The 15,000-nt window shown below is 59.2% G+C and overlaps 1 non-coding gene across 1 annotated transcript; it reads left to right on the forward strand.

The window, feature by feature from the left end:
• The first annotated feature begins 12,412 nt into the window (after positions 1–12,412).
• LOC131862666 (5S ribosomal RNA) lies at positions 12,413–12,531 on the forward strand. Its single transcript, XR_009361604.1, has one exon. It is a non-coding gene; the product is annotated as a 5S ribosomal RNA (ribosomal RNA).
• The last annotated feature ends 2,469 nt before the right edge of the window (positions 12,532–15,000 follow it).

Raw genomic sequence — 15,000 nt, forward strand, 5'->3', positions numbered from 1 at the left:
CATCCATTTCCCAGGTATATGCCCCCTACGCACTTTTGGTGGCGCAACTCGCACGAACAGTCCCACCTCGACCCCGTAAACAAGCTTTTTTGCCTCGAAGAGTTCGTCGGAGACGAAGAAGCAACCTTCAGTGCAAACATAGCACTCTTTTGTGCAACCGCCCAAACAACGCCCCCTCTACCCTCTGTCGAAACACTCGGCATTGCTGCTCCCTAAGGTGAGCTTCTCCTCATAGGCAATTCCGCTCTTATCCGGTCACGTTTGTGTGCCCGAATTTCGCAAGGCAACCTCCATGGGACATGGAAAAGACTCGAGAAGAGAGCTCGCTCACGGGAGAGAGAAGCCAAGGAGACCACGAGAGTGCTGAGAGTGGGACAGCGCTGAATAGGCGGGAGAAGCCTGCGCGTATAAACGGAGATATATATCCAATTGCAACGAAGGAACGTGCCAAAGATCGAGAACAATGGCAGAAATGCTAGTAACGTGCACTTCGGGACCAACGCATCACCGGAAGACAACCGCCAAACATCGAAAGAGTCGCGATGCTCCGCAACCTACGTGCAAAGCGGTCGCACACCGGGTAAGGGAGTGAGAGCCCCAAACATAGCTGGGCGAGGCGCTCACTCCGCTCTTTAATATCTCGTTAATACCGCCAAGGAAATGGCACAAGCACACACACACAAGCATCCTCGGAAGAGGACAGTTCGAGTGACAGGTCAAATCCAAGAGTTCCGAAGACTACCTCCAGGAACAATCGGGAACAAGACCGATTACAAGTCGTCGAGTCTGTTACTGGGCGAACACGAGATGCGCACAGGAAATCGATCAGCCCTCACAATGGCCCAAGGCCAGAGATCGGACTGCTACGATTTACCCCAACAATCATCGTGCCACTCTTCGCAGAGAGGTGATAGACGCCAACGAGCCCGCGCATAGCAATCGAGGTGTAAAAAGGGCGTTGAAGGCAGGAAGCCTGGACGAAAGAGGCTACGAGGTCACCTCGAAGCGGTCTAAGAATCGGGCGCACTTGGGGCGACTACCAGTGCCAACCCCTTATCCCGCGGTGCGTCCGACACACAGAAATTTCCAAGGCGGCCAAGGAGCCTCCCCGCATAGCAATCGGGGTGTGAGGTTACGGATGCAGCATTGATAGCAATCGAGGTGTGAGGCGAAGGATGCAGAAGTGAGAGCCGAGGGATGTAGCAGAGATAGCAATCGGGGTGTGTGATGCAGAAGAGATAGCAATCGAGGTGTGCGGTGGGAAGGGCCCAGCAGCCAGAATGCATGAAGCGACGGATGAAGCAGTGATGACAACCGGGCTGTGAGGAGAGGAGGGATGCAGCCAAGAAAGCAATCAGGGCTCGAGGCAAGGGATGCATCAAGGATAGCAATCATGTTGTGAGGCGAGATTCCAAAGGCTAAACGTGAGAGGCTGCAGGGTCGACTCAGAGAGGTCTATGCATGTGAGAGGCTGAAAGCAAGGTCGACTCGGAGCGGTCTATGCATCGGGCGCGCTTGGGGCGACTACCAGTGCCAACCCCTTATCCCGCGACGCGTCCGACAAAGAGAACGTTCCAAGGCGGCAGAGGAGGTTACCAGCCGAAGGATGCAGTAGCAATAACAGGTATAGTTCCGCGGCGGCCGAGAAGACTCACCGCATAGGAATCGGGATGCGAGGCGAGGGATGCGGCGGGAAGGCCCCGACGGCTAAACGGAAGAGGCTGCAGGGCCGCCTCGGAATGGTCCAAGCATCGGATGCGATTGGGACGACTACCAGTGCCAACCCCTTATCCCGCGATGCGTCCGATACACAGATAGTTCCAAGGCGGCCGAGGAGCCTCACCGCATATCAATCGGGGTGCGAGGCGAGGGATGGGGCGGGAAGGCCCCAACGGCTAGACGGAAGAGGCTTCAGGGCCACCTCGGAATGGTCCAAGCATCGGACGCGCTTGGGGCGACTGCCAGTGCCAACCCCTTATCCCGCGATGCGTCCGATACACAGATGGTTCCAAGGCGGCCGAGGAGCCTCACCGCATAGCAATCGGGGGTGTGAGGCGAGGGATGGGGCGGGAAGGCCCCAACGGCTAGACGGAAGAGGCTTCAGGGCCGCCTAGGAATGGTCCAAGCATCGGACACGCTTGGGGCGACTACCAGTGACAGCCCCCTATCCCGCGATGCGTCCGATACGAAGATGGTTCCAAGGCGGCCGAGGAGCCTCACCGCATAGCAATCGGGGTGCGAGGTGGGGGATGCGGCGAGATGGCCCCAACGGCTAGACGGAAGAGGCCACAGGGCCGCGTCGGAATAGTCCAAGCATCGGACGCGCTTGGGGCGACTACCAGTGACAACCCCTTATCCCGCGATGCGTCCGATACGAAGATAGTTCCAAGGCGGCCGAGGAGCCTCACCGCATAGCAATCGGGGTGCGAGGTGGGGGATGCGGCGAGATGGCCCCAACGGCTAGACGGAAGAGGCTGCAGGGCCGCCTCGGAATAGTCCAAGCATCGGACGCGCTTGGGGCCACTACCAGTGACAACCCCTTATCCCGCAATGCGTCCGATACGAAGATAGTTCCAAGGCGGCCGAAGAGCCTCACCGCATAGCAATCGGGGTGCGAGGTGGGGGATGCGGCGAGATGGCCCCAACGGCTAGACGGAAGAGGCCACAGGGCCGCCTCGGAATAGTCCAAGCATCGGACGCGCTTGGGGCGACTACCAGTGACAACCCCTTATCCCGCGATGCGTCCGATACGAAGATAGTTCCCAGGCGGCCGAGGAGCCTCACCGCATAGCAATCGGGGTGCGAGGCGAGGGATGCGGCGAGATGGCCCCAAAGGCTAGACGGAAGAGGCTGCAGGGCTGCCTCGGAATAGTCCAAGCATCGGACGCGCTTGGGGCGACTACCACTGCCAACCCCTTATCCCGCGATGCGTCCGATACACAGATAGTTCCGAGGCGGCCGAGGAGGTGGGGGATGCAGCGAGATGGCCCCAACGGCTAGACGGAAGAGGCTGCAGGGCCGCCTCGGAATAGTCCAAGCATCGGACGCGCTTGGGGCGACTACCAGTGACAACCCCTTATCCCGCGATGCGTCCGATACACAGATAGTTCCGAGGCGGCCAAGGAGCCTCACCGCATAGCAATCGTGGTGCGAGGTGGGGGATGCGGCGAGATGGCCCCAACGGCTAGACGGAAGAGGCTGCAGGGCCGCCTCGGAATGGTCCAAGCATCGGATGCGCTTGGGGCGACTACCACTGCCAACCCCTTATCCCGCGATGCGTCCGATACACAGATAGTTCCAAGGCGGCCGAGGAGCCTCACAGCATAGCAATCAGGGTGCGAGGCGAGGGATGCGGCGAGAAAGCCCCAACGGCTAGAGGGAAGAGGCTTCAGGTCCGCCTCGGAATGGTCCAAGCATCGGACGCGCTTGGGGCGACTACCAGTGACAACCCCTTATCCCGCGACGCGTCCGATACACAGATAGTTCCAAGGCGGCCGAGGAGCCTCACCGCATAGCAATCGGGGTGCGAGGCGAGGGATGCGGCGAGAAGGACCCAACGGCTACACGGAAGAGGCTTCGGGGCCGCCTCGGAATGGTCCAAGCATCGGACGTGCTTGGGGCGACTACCAGTGACAACCCCTTATCCCGCGACGCGTCCGATACACAGATAGTTCCAAGGCGGCCGAGGAGCCTCACCGCATAGCAATCGGGGTGCGAGGCGAGGGATGCGGCGAGAAGGACCCAACGGCTACACGGAAGAGGCTTCGGGGCCGCCTCGGAATGGTCCAAGCATCGGACGCGCTTGGGGCGACTACCAGTGACAACCCCTTATCCCGCGACGCGTCCGATACACAGATAGTTCCAAGGCGGCCGAGGAGCCTCACCGCATAGCAATCGGGGTGCGAGGCGAGGGATGCGGCGAGAAGGACCCAACGGCTAGACGGAAGAGGCTTCGGGTCCGCCTCGGAATGGTCCAAGCATCGGACGCGCTTGGGGCGACTACCAGTGACAACCCCTTATCCCGCGACGCGTCCGATACACAGATAGTTCCAAGGCGGCCGAGGAGCCTCACCGCATAGCAATCGGGGTGCGAGGCGAGGGATGCGGCGAGAAGGACCCAACGGCTAGACGGAAGAGGCTTCGGGTCCGCCTCGGAATGGTCCAAGCATCGGACGCGCTTGGGGCGACTACCAGTGACAACCCCTTATCCCGCGACGCGTCCGATACACAGATAGTTCCAAGGCGGCCGAGGAGCCTCACCGCATAGCAATCGGGGTGCGAGGCGAGGGATGCGGCGAGAAGGACCCAACGGCTAGACGGAAGAGGCTTCGGGTCCGCCTCGGAATGGTCCAAGCATCGGACGCGCTTGGGGCGACTACCAGTGACAACCCCTTATCCCGCGACGCGTCCGATACACAGATAGTTCCGAGGCGGCCGAGGAGCCTCACCGCATAGCAATCGGGGTGCGAGGCGAAGGATGCGGCGAGAAGGACCCAACGGCTAGACGGAAGAGGCTTCGGGTCCGCCTCGGAATGGTCTAAGCATCGGACGCGCTTGGGGCGACTACCAGTGACAACCCCTTATCCCGCGACGCGTCCGATACACAGATAGTTCCAAGGCGGCCGAGGAGCCTCACCGCATAGCAATCGGGGTGCGAGGCGAGGGATGCGGCGAGAAGGACCCAACGGCTAGACGGAAGAGGCTTCAGGGCCGCCTCGGAATGGTCCAAGCATCGGACGCGCTTGGGGCGACTACCAATGACAACCCCTTATCCCGCGACGCGTCCGATACACAGATAGTTCCGAGGCGGCCGAGGAGCCTCACCGCATAGCAATCGGGGTGCGAGGCGAGGGATGCGGCGAGAAGGACCCAACGGCTAGACGGAAGAGGCTTCAGGGCCGCCTCGGAATGGTCCAAGCATCGGACGCGCTTGGGGCGACTACCAGTGACAACCCCTTATCCCGCGACGCGTCCGATACACAGATAGTTCCGAGGCGGCCGAGGAGCCTCACCGCATAGCAATCGGGGTGCGAGGCGAGGGATGCGGCGAGAAGGACCCAACGGCTAGACGGAAGAGGCTTCAGGGCCGCCTCGGAATGGTCCAAGCATCGGACGCGCTTGGGGCGACTACCGTTGCCAACCCCTTATCCCGCGATGCGTCTGATACACAGATAGTTCCGAGGCGGTCGAGGAGCCTCACCGCATAGCAATCGGGTTGCGAGGCAGATTATTGGGAAGGGAACCCCCTGGGATGCGGCTCAAGCAGTGCCCAAAGGGACTGGAATGCGGAATCACATCGAGAGACCCAAATGCTATACGAGGGCTCAAATCGAATTATCGATTTGGCCACGACATGGACGCATCAGAACGACTACCTTTGCCGAACCACTCGCAATTGCATCCATACCGAAACCAATAGACATTTCCGTTAGAGCCCTCGCATAGCATTCGGGAATCTCGCATGCCCCTCTAAATCGACCAATGCTGGCGCTCAATGAAAATCCGAGCGCTACCACCGTTCGAGCGCCAGCATTGGTCGAGTTAGAGGGGCACGGGGGAGAATGCTCCAGTCAACACCTCCCCTATATAAGTTATTTGTCCGATTCTCGCACAACCGTAGTCTGCCTCGTCGAATCAAACAACGGTCCCAGATTCCGACTTCCGTTCCGTAGAGACCCAAAAGCTAGATGGAGGCTCGCAAGAAAGAGAGTCGGCGCATAGCAATCGGGTTTCTCGAACGTTTAGGGACCGAGCTCACTTGCGGATAGGGCAAAATCCGCCAAGCAACCCAAAAGCTAGACGGGGGCTCGAATCGAATCGCCTAGGCGGCCACAACAACGACGTGTTGGATCGACTACCAGTGCCAAACCATTCAGCAAGACTAGTCTGTGTCGAGGCCGGATAGAGATTCTCAGAGAGCGCCCGCATAGCATTTAGGAGACCTGCCGCGTCCCTCACACTCGACAAATGGTGGTGCACGTTTATAAATCCGAGCGATCCCAACCCTTTCAAGCACCAACATCGGTCGAGATAGAGGGGCACGGAGGGGGCTGCGTGAGACAACACAGTCCCCTATATAAGTTATTTGTCCGATTCTCACACATCCGAAGAATGGTCATCAAATCGGACAACAGCCCAAACTTCCGACTTCCGTCCCAGAAAGCCCAAGAGCTATCTAAAACGTTCATGGCCGGAACTCGATCGCGGCTATACCAGTCCGCCAACCCAAAAGCTAGACTGGAGCTCTAGTCGAATCACCTCTGTGGCCATTGCAAGGACGTGTTGGAGCGACTACCATTGCCGAACCATTCCGCAGGTCGAGTCCATACCAAGGCCGCATAGAGATTCACGATGAGCTCCTGCATAGCAATCAGGAGACTTGCCGTGTCCATCACAATCGATAAATCCTGGTGCAAGATTTTTGCATCCGAGCGCTCCAACCAGTCGAGCACCAGCATCAATCGACATAAACGGGCACGGGGGGAGGATGCTCGAGAACACTACCTCCCCTATATAAGTTATTTGTCCGATTCTCAAGCAGCCGAAGTCTGGTCATCGAATCGGGTCAAAGACCACAACTTCCGACTTTACCCACAATGCAAGTCATCGAATCGAACATCGGCCCCCGAGTCGGACTCCATGCGTATGTCAGGTCATCGGACCCAAATTCCGCCTTCCTGCGCATGGCGGGCCATCAATATCAACTCGGTCATCGGACCCAAACTCCGCCTTTTTGCGTATGGCACGCCTTCAAATCGGTCATCGGACCCAAATTCCGCCTTCCTGTGCATGGCGGGCCATCAACATCAACTCGGTCATCGGACCCAAATTCCGCCTTTCTGCGCATGGCACGCCATCAACTCGGTCATCGGACCCAAATTCCGCCTTCCTGCGCATGGCAGGTCATCGGACACAAATTCAGACCTCGCCAATATGCCTACGTATCGAATCGGTCATCGGACCCAACTTCCGACTTCATCCATACTGTAGGGTCTTTGAGGTTGGCGCGGTGCGCTCAACCCAGGGAGTCGACCCATCGAAGCATACACCTCCCCTATATAAGCTATTTGTCCGATTCCCACACCTGTGTAGTTTGCACCTCTGACCAGGACATCGACCCCAACTTCCGAACTCGACTGCAACGACGGCACCAGCGCCTTGGTGCGCACCTTGCGACGCACAGTCCCAACATTCGCCTTCCTGCACATGGCAGGTCATCGGACCCAAATTCCGACCTCGCGAGTATGCCTACATATCGAATCGGTCATCGGACCCAACTTCCGACTTCATCCATACCGTAGGGTCTTTGAGGTTGGCGCGGTGCGCTCAACCCGGGGAGTCGACCCAACGAAGCATACACCTCCCCTATATAAGCTATTTGTCCGATTCCCACACCTGTGTAGTTTGCACCTCCGATCAAGACATCGACCCCAACTTCCGAACTCGCCTCCAACGACCGAACCAGCGCCTTGGTGCGCACCTTGCAACGCACAGTGCCAACATTCGCCTTCCTGCACGTGGCAGGTCATCGGACCCAAATTCCGACCTCGCGAGTATGCCTACATATCGAATCGGTCATCGGACCCAACTTCCGACTTCATCCATACCGTAGGGTCTTTGAGGTTGGCGCGGTGCGCTCAACCCGGGGAGTCGACCCAACGAAGCATACACCTCCCCTATATAAGCTATTTGTCCGATTCCCACACCTGTGTAGCTTGCACCTCCGATCAGGACATCGACCCCAACTTCCGAACTCGACTAAAAAGACCGCACCAGCGCCTTGGTGTGCACCTTGCAACGCACAGTGTCAACATTCGCCTTCCTGCACATGGCAGGTCATCGGACCCAAATTCCGACCTCATGAGCATACCTACTAATCGAATTGGTCATCGGACCCAACTTCCGACTTCATCCATACCGTAGGGTCTTTGAGGTTGGCGCGGTGCGCTCAACCTGGGGAGTCGACCCATCGAAGCATACACCTCCCCTATATAAGCTATTTGTCCGATTCCGACACCTGTGTAGTTTGCACCTCCGCTCAGGACATCGACCCCAACTTCCGAACTCGCCTGCAACGACCGAACCAGCGCCTTGGTGCGCACCAAAAGTGCGCACTTTTGGAGGGCACTTTTGTGCGCTCCAAAGGTGCGCACTTTTGGAGGGCACTTTTCTGCGCTCCAAAGGTGCGCACTTTTGGAGGGCACTTTTTGGAGGGCACTTTTCTGCGCTCCAAAGGTGCGCACTTTTGGAGGGCACTTTTTGGAGGGCACTTTTCTGCGCTCCAAAGGTGCGCACTTTTGGAGGGCACTTTTTGGAGGGCACTTTTCTGCGCTCCAAAGGTGCGCACTTTTGGAGGGCACTTTTTGGAGGGCACTTTTCTGCGCTCCAAAGGTGCGCACTTTTGGAGGGCACTTTTTGGAGGGCACTTTTCTGCGCTCCAAAGGTGCGCACTTTTGGAGGGCACTTTTCTGCGCTCCAAAGGTGCGCACTTTTGGAGGGCACTTTTTGGAGGGCACTTTTCTGCGCTCCAAAGGTGCGCACTTTTGGAGGGCACTTTTTGGACTGCGCTCCAAAGGTGCGCACTTTTGGAGGGCACTTTTTGGAGGGCACTTTTCTGCGCTCCAAAGGTGCGCACTTTTGGAGGGCACTTTTGTGCACTCCAAAGGTGCGCACTTTTGGAGGGCACTTTTCCTGTGCTCCAAAGGTGCACACCTAGGTGAGCACCTTCGACCACACCTTGTAGCACACCAAACTCTGACTTTCGACTTCATCCGCAATGCAGGGTCTTTGAGGTTGGCGCAATGCGCACAACCAGGGGAGTCGACCCATCAAACCCAACACCTCCCCTATATAAGCTATTTGTCTGATTCTCATACATGCGTAGCCTGCAGGAGCAATTAGGACATCGACCCCAACTTTCGGCTTCTAAACGAAAACAAGGTCTTTGAGGTTGGTGTAATGCGAACAACTAGGGGAGTCAACCCATCAAACCCAACACCTCCCCTATATAAGCTATTTGTCTGATTCTCATACATGTGTAGTCTACAGGAGCAATTAGGACATCGACCCCAACTTTTGACTTCTTAACGAAAACAAGGTCTTTGAGGTTGACGTAATGCGCACAACCAGGGGAGTCGACCCATCAAACCCAACACCTCCCCTATATAAGCTATTTGTCCGATTCTCATACATGTGTAGCCTGCAGGAGCCATTAGGACATTGACCCCAACTTTTGACTTCTTAACGAAAACAAGGTCTTTGAGGTTGGCGTAATGCGCACAACCAAGGGAGTTGACCCATCAAACCCAACACCTCCCCTATATAAGCTATTTGTCTGATTCTCATACATGTGTAGCCTGCAACAACGATTAGGACATCCACCCCAACTTCTGAATTCGTCTGCGTTGACCGCACCAAAGGTGCACGCCTTGGTGCTCACCAAAATCCGACTTCCGACTTCTTCTGCTATGCGGGGTCTTTGAGGTTGGCGCAGTGCGCACAACCAGGGGAGTCAACCCACCGAATGCAACACCTCCCCTATATAAGCTATTTGTCTGATTCTCATACATGCGTAGACTGCAGCAATGATTAGGACATCCACCCCAACTTTTGACTTCTTAAACAAGACAGGGTCTTTGAAGTTGGTGCAGTGCACACAACCAGGGGAGTCGACCCATCAAACGCAACACCTCCCCTATATAAAGCTATTTGTCCGATTCTCATACGTGTAGTCTGCAGCAGCGATTAGGACATCGACCCCAACTTCCGAATTCGTTTGCATTGACCGCACCAAAGGTGCACGCCTTGGTGTGCACCCTGGAGTGCACTTTGGTGCTCACCTCGGTGCACACTTTGGTGTGCACCTCGGTGTGCACCAAAGGTGCGCACCTTGGAGCGCACCAAAGGTGTACACTTTGGAGCGCACCACATAGGGTCTTTGAGAGGTTGGCGCAGTGCGCACACCAAGGTGGGTGTTGAGGTGCGTGCCGAGGTGGGTGGGTGCTAGGGTGCGCTCCATGGTGGGTGCCAGGGTGGGTGCGTGCTAGGGTGGATTCCAAAGAGGGTCATAGGGTGGGTGCCAAGGTGGGTTGGTGATATAGTGGGTTCAAAGGTGGGTACTAGGGTGGGTTCCAAGGTGGGTCACAAGTTGGGTGCCAGGATGCGTGGGTGTTAGGTTGGGTGCCAAGGTGGGCTCCTGCGTGGGTGGGTGCTAGGGTGGGTTTCAAGGTGGACGCGAGGGCGGGTGCCAAGGTGGGTAACAAGTTGGGTGTTAGGATGGGTGAGTGCTAGAGTGGGTGCCAAGGTGGGTGGGTGCTAAGGTGGATGCCAAGGTGGTTCACAGGGTGGGTGGGTTCTAGGGTGAGTTCCAAGGTGGGTCACAGGTTCAGTGCTAGGGTGGGTGTCAAGGCGGGTGTCGAGGTGCCTGGGTGCTAGGGTGTGGATGCCAATGTGGGTCATAGGGTGGGTACTAGGGTGGGCTGCAATGTGGGTGCCAAGGTGGGTAACATGCTCGGTGGGTTCTAAATTGGGTGCCAGGGTGGGTGTGCACCCACCTTGCCCGAGGTGGGTGCCAAGGTGCCAGTGTGGGTGGGTGCTAAGGTGGATGCCAAGGTGGGTGAGAAGGTGGGTGATAGGTTGAGTGGTAGGATGGGTGGGTGCCAAGATGGGTCACAGGGTGGGTGCAAGGGTGGGTAGGTGCTAGGGTTGGTGTCAGGGTGGGTGGGTGCTAGGTTGGGTTCCAAGGTGGGTGCGAGGGTGAGTGTCAAGGTGGGTCACAGGTTAGGTGCTAGGATGGGTGAGTGCTAGGGTGCAAAGGTGCCAGGGTGGGTGCTAGGATGGGTCGATGCTAGGGTGAGTGGCAAGGTGGGTCCACAAGTGTCAAGGTGGGTGCCGAGGTGGGTGCCAAGTCGGCGACTGCTATGGTGGATGCCAAGGTGGGTCACGGGGTGGGTGCCAAGTTGCTAGGTTGGGTTCCAAGGTGGGTGCCAACGTGGGTGCTAGGGTGCGTGGGTTAAAGGGTGTGTCACAACGTGGGTGCCAGGATGGGTGCGCACCCACACTGGCCAAGACGGGTGCGGGTGCAAGGTTGGGTTCCAAGCCCGGTCACAGGCTGGGTGCTAGGATGGGTGGGTGCCAAGGTGGGCACCAGGGTGGGTGCACCCACCCTGGCCAAGGTGGGTCACGGGGTGGGTCCTAGGGTGGGTAACGGGGTGGGTACTAAGGTGCGTGCCAAGGTGGGTCATAGGGTGGGTGCCAAGGTGGGCACCAGGGTGGGTGTGCACCAACCCTAGCCAGGGTAGGTCACGGGGTGGTTGTCGGGGTGGGCGTCAAGGAGCCAAGGTGGGTGGCAAGTAGCCAAGTTGCGTGCCAAGGTGGGTGTCGGGGTGGGTGCCAAGGATCCAAGGTGGGTGCCAAGGAACCAAGGTGGGTGTCTGGGTGGGTGCCGAGGTGGGAGCCAGGGTGGGTCCCAAGGTGAGTGCAAAGGTGGGTGCCAGGGTCAAGGTGAGTGCCAATGTGGGTTCCAAGGTGCCAGGGTCAGGGTGAGTGCCAATGTGGGTTCAAAGGTGCTAAGTTGGGTGCGAGGTTGGGTGCGAGGGTGGGTGGGTGCCAAGGTGTGCTAGGTGGAAGCCCGGGTGGGTCGGCATCCCATGGGTGTCGAGTTGGGTGCCTGATGGGTGCTTCTTGTCAAGTTTTAGTCGTCGGGACTCATTTCGAGCCTTAGAGGTCGTTTCTTGTCCGGTTGCCCTGTCTTCGACCTGGGAACCCAATTTTGGTCCTCGGGTCCCATTTTTTTTTGTCTCGCATCCCACTTTTGGCCTGTGGCCTTTTCGGGGTCGATTCTCGTTTTGGGCATCAGAGCATGTTTCTTCTCCTAAAACCCAATATTTGTTTATTAAGTCTCGGAACACATTTTTGTTCTCGTGGACCCATCATGGGTCTTGGAACGCATTTGTGGTCCTTGGGTCCCATTTTGCATCCCGAAACTTGTGTTTTGGTGCTTGATCCCTATTTTGGGTGCCCACCTTGCACCAAGTGCGCACCCGGGGCAAACCGAGCGCCTTGGTGCACCAGGGCAAGATCGAGCGTGCACCCGAGGCGCCTCCGAACATGCACCAAGGTGCACTCGGCCCACATGTGAGCGCAGGTCGTTGCGCCCGAGGTGGTGTGTGGGCACCGCGTTGCAGACGGGACACTGCACGCACACGACGCCCCCTCCAGGTGCACGCACGTAGGCCGGGCCGGGTGCACACCCGACGCCCTAGCAAGGTGCGCGCACCCGGGCAGGGCTCACACTTGGCGAACGGGGCGCACTTCGCGAGGGAGGGTGTGCACCTCGACGGGGGTGGGTGGCCGGGGTGGATTCGCACGTGGGTCGCGGTTTGCTAAGTACACACTGCGACAAGCTCATAACGGGTGCGATCATACCAGCGTTAGTGCACCGGATCCCATCAGAACTCCGCAGTTAAGCGCGCTTGGGCCGGAGTAGTACTGGGATGGGTGACCTCCCGGGAAGTCCCGGTGTTGCACCCTTTTTTAGTTTTTCGCCGGGCGTCGCAATGCTATTTGAATAAACCTTTTGCCCGTTTGCGTTCTCGTCGGGGCCGGGCCGGGCCGGGGTGCGCTGCCCGCACTACCGCGCGCGCGGGGGCGACACCGAGCGCGCACCCGAGGCGCCCCGAGCACACAGGCCACGGTGCAACCCGGGCGTTGTGCGCGCACCCCGGTGCGCCCGAGGTGCTGCGCGCGCACCCAGGTGAAATCGGTGTGCACCTCGGCCAGTGCGCGCTCGGTCGAGTCGCGCACGTTGGCCAAGGTGCACGGTGATGTTTCTTACTCTAAGGTTCCGCACCAGACGCCCGGGACAGGTGAGCGAAGCTGGGCGGGGCCGGGTGCGCGGCCGGGGCAGGTGCACGCAGCTGGAGAGAGCTTTGGAGCACACTTCGGAGCGCACCAATGATGCGCTCCATTCAAAAGTTTCCTGAAAAGGCAAAAAAAGTTGAGATTATAGAATTTCCCACTTGAGAGATTGTAAAAAAAAAAAATTTAAAATGAAGGAAACGCGGGTGCCAAGGTGTGCGCAGCCCAGCCAAGGTGTGCGCACCAAGGCGCCCACCCTGGCGAAGGTGCACGCAAGGTGCGCACCCGAGGCAAACCGGACAATTAACCCAACTTTCGACTTCGCGCGCACCTTGGAGCGCACTTCGGAGCGCTCCTTGGTGCGCACCAATCTTGGGCACCTCGGAGTGCACCATGGCGCCCACCAAGGTGCGCACCCGGGGCAAACCGAGCTCCGACTTCGTGCGCACCTTGGAGCGCACGAAAGGTGCGCACCATGGCGCCCACCAAGGTGCGCAGCCCAGCCAAGGCGTGCGCATCAAGGTGCGCACCCTGGCGAAGGTGCGCACCCGGGGCAAACCGAGCTCCGACTTCGTGCGCACCTTGGAGCGCACAAAAGGTGCGCAACCCAGCCAAGGTGTGCGCACCCCGGTCAAACCGAGCTCCGAATCGTGCGCACCAGAGGTGCACGCCATCGTGCGCACCTTGGAGCACACTTCGGAGCCCTCCTTGGTGCGCGCCGATGTTGCGCACCTCGGAGCGCACCCGGGGAAAACAATGCAATTAACCCGACTTTCGACTTCGTGGGCACCTCGGAGCGCTCTCGGGTTCGCACCTCGGAGCACACCGAGGTGCGCACCTTTGATGCGCTGCCTTCACCAATTTCCAGAAAAGGCAAGAAAACATTGAGAAGGTGTGCGCACCGAGGTGCCCACCCTGGCGAAGGTGCACGCGAGGTGCGCACCCGGGGCAAACCGGGCTCCGACTTCGTGCACGCCGCACCTTGGAGCACACTTCGGAGCGCTCCTTGGTGCGCACCAGGGCGCGCAACCCAGCCGAGGTGCCCACCCCGGCGAAGGTGCACGCGAGGTGCGCACCCGGGGCAAACCGGGCTCCGACTTCGTGCACGCCATGGTGCCCACCGCGGCGAAGGTGCACGCGAGGTGCGCACCCGGGGCAAACCGGGCTCCGACTTCGTGCACGCCGCACCTTGGAGCACACTTCGGAGCGCTCCTTGGTGCGCACCATGGTGCCCACCAGGGCGCGCAACCCCGCCGAAGGTGCACGCGAGGTGCGCACCCGGGGCAAACCGGGCTCCGACTTCGTGCACGCCGCACCTTGGAGCACACTTCGGAGCGCTCCTTGGTGCGCACCATGGTGCCCACCAGGGCGCGCAACCCCGCCGAAGGTGCACGCGAGGTGCGCACCCGGGGCAAACCGGGCTCCGACTTCGTGCACGCCATGGTGCGCACCGCGGCGAAGGTGCGCACCCGGGGCAAACCGGGCTCCGACTTCGTGCACGCCGCACCTTGGAGCACACTTCGGAGCGCTCCTTGGTGCGCACCAGGGCGCGCAACCCAGCCGAGGTGCCCACCCCGGCGAAGGTGCACGCGAGGTGCGTACCCGGGGCAAACCGGGCTCCGACTTCGTGCACGCCGCACCTTGGAGCACACTTCGGAGCGCTCCTTGGTGCGCACCATGGTGCCCACCAGGCCGCGCAACCCAGCCAAGGTGTGCGCACCAAGGTGCACGCGAGGTGCGCACCCGGGGCAAACCGGGGTCCGACTTCGTGCACGCCGCACCTTGGAGCACACATCGGGGCGCTCCCGGGTTCGCACCGGCGTTGCGCACCGTGGTGGGCACCTCGGAGCACACCAAGGTGGGCAGCGAGGTGCGCACCTTTGATGCGATGCCTTCACTAATTTCCATAAAAGGCAAAAAAAAAACGAGATTTTAAAATTTCCGTTTTGAAAGATAGTGAGAAAAAGGGAATGCTGGTGCCATCTTGAGCCCGCCCTGGTGCGCAGCCCAGCCAAGGTGTGCGCACCAAGGTGCCCACCCTGGCGAAGGTGCGCGCCCGGGCAATTAACCCAACTTCCAACTTCGCGCGCGCCAGGGTGGGAGCGCACCCAACAACCGGGCCTGGGAAGAGCCAATGCGAGA

This window comes from Cryptomeria japonica, unplaced genomic scaffold (genome assembly GCF_030272615.1).
Source record: "Cryptomeria japonica unplaced genomic scaffold, Sugi_1.0 HiC_scaffold_50, whole genome shotgun sequence".
Classification (NCBI taxonomy): domain Eukaryota; kingdom Viridiplantae; phylum Streptophyta; class Pinopsida; order Cupressales; family Cupressaceae; genus Cryptomeria; species Cryptomeria japonica.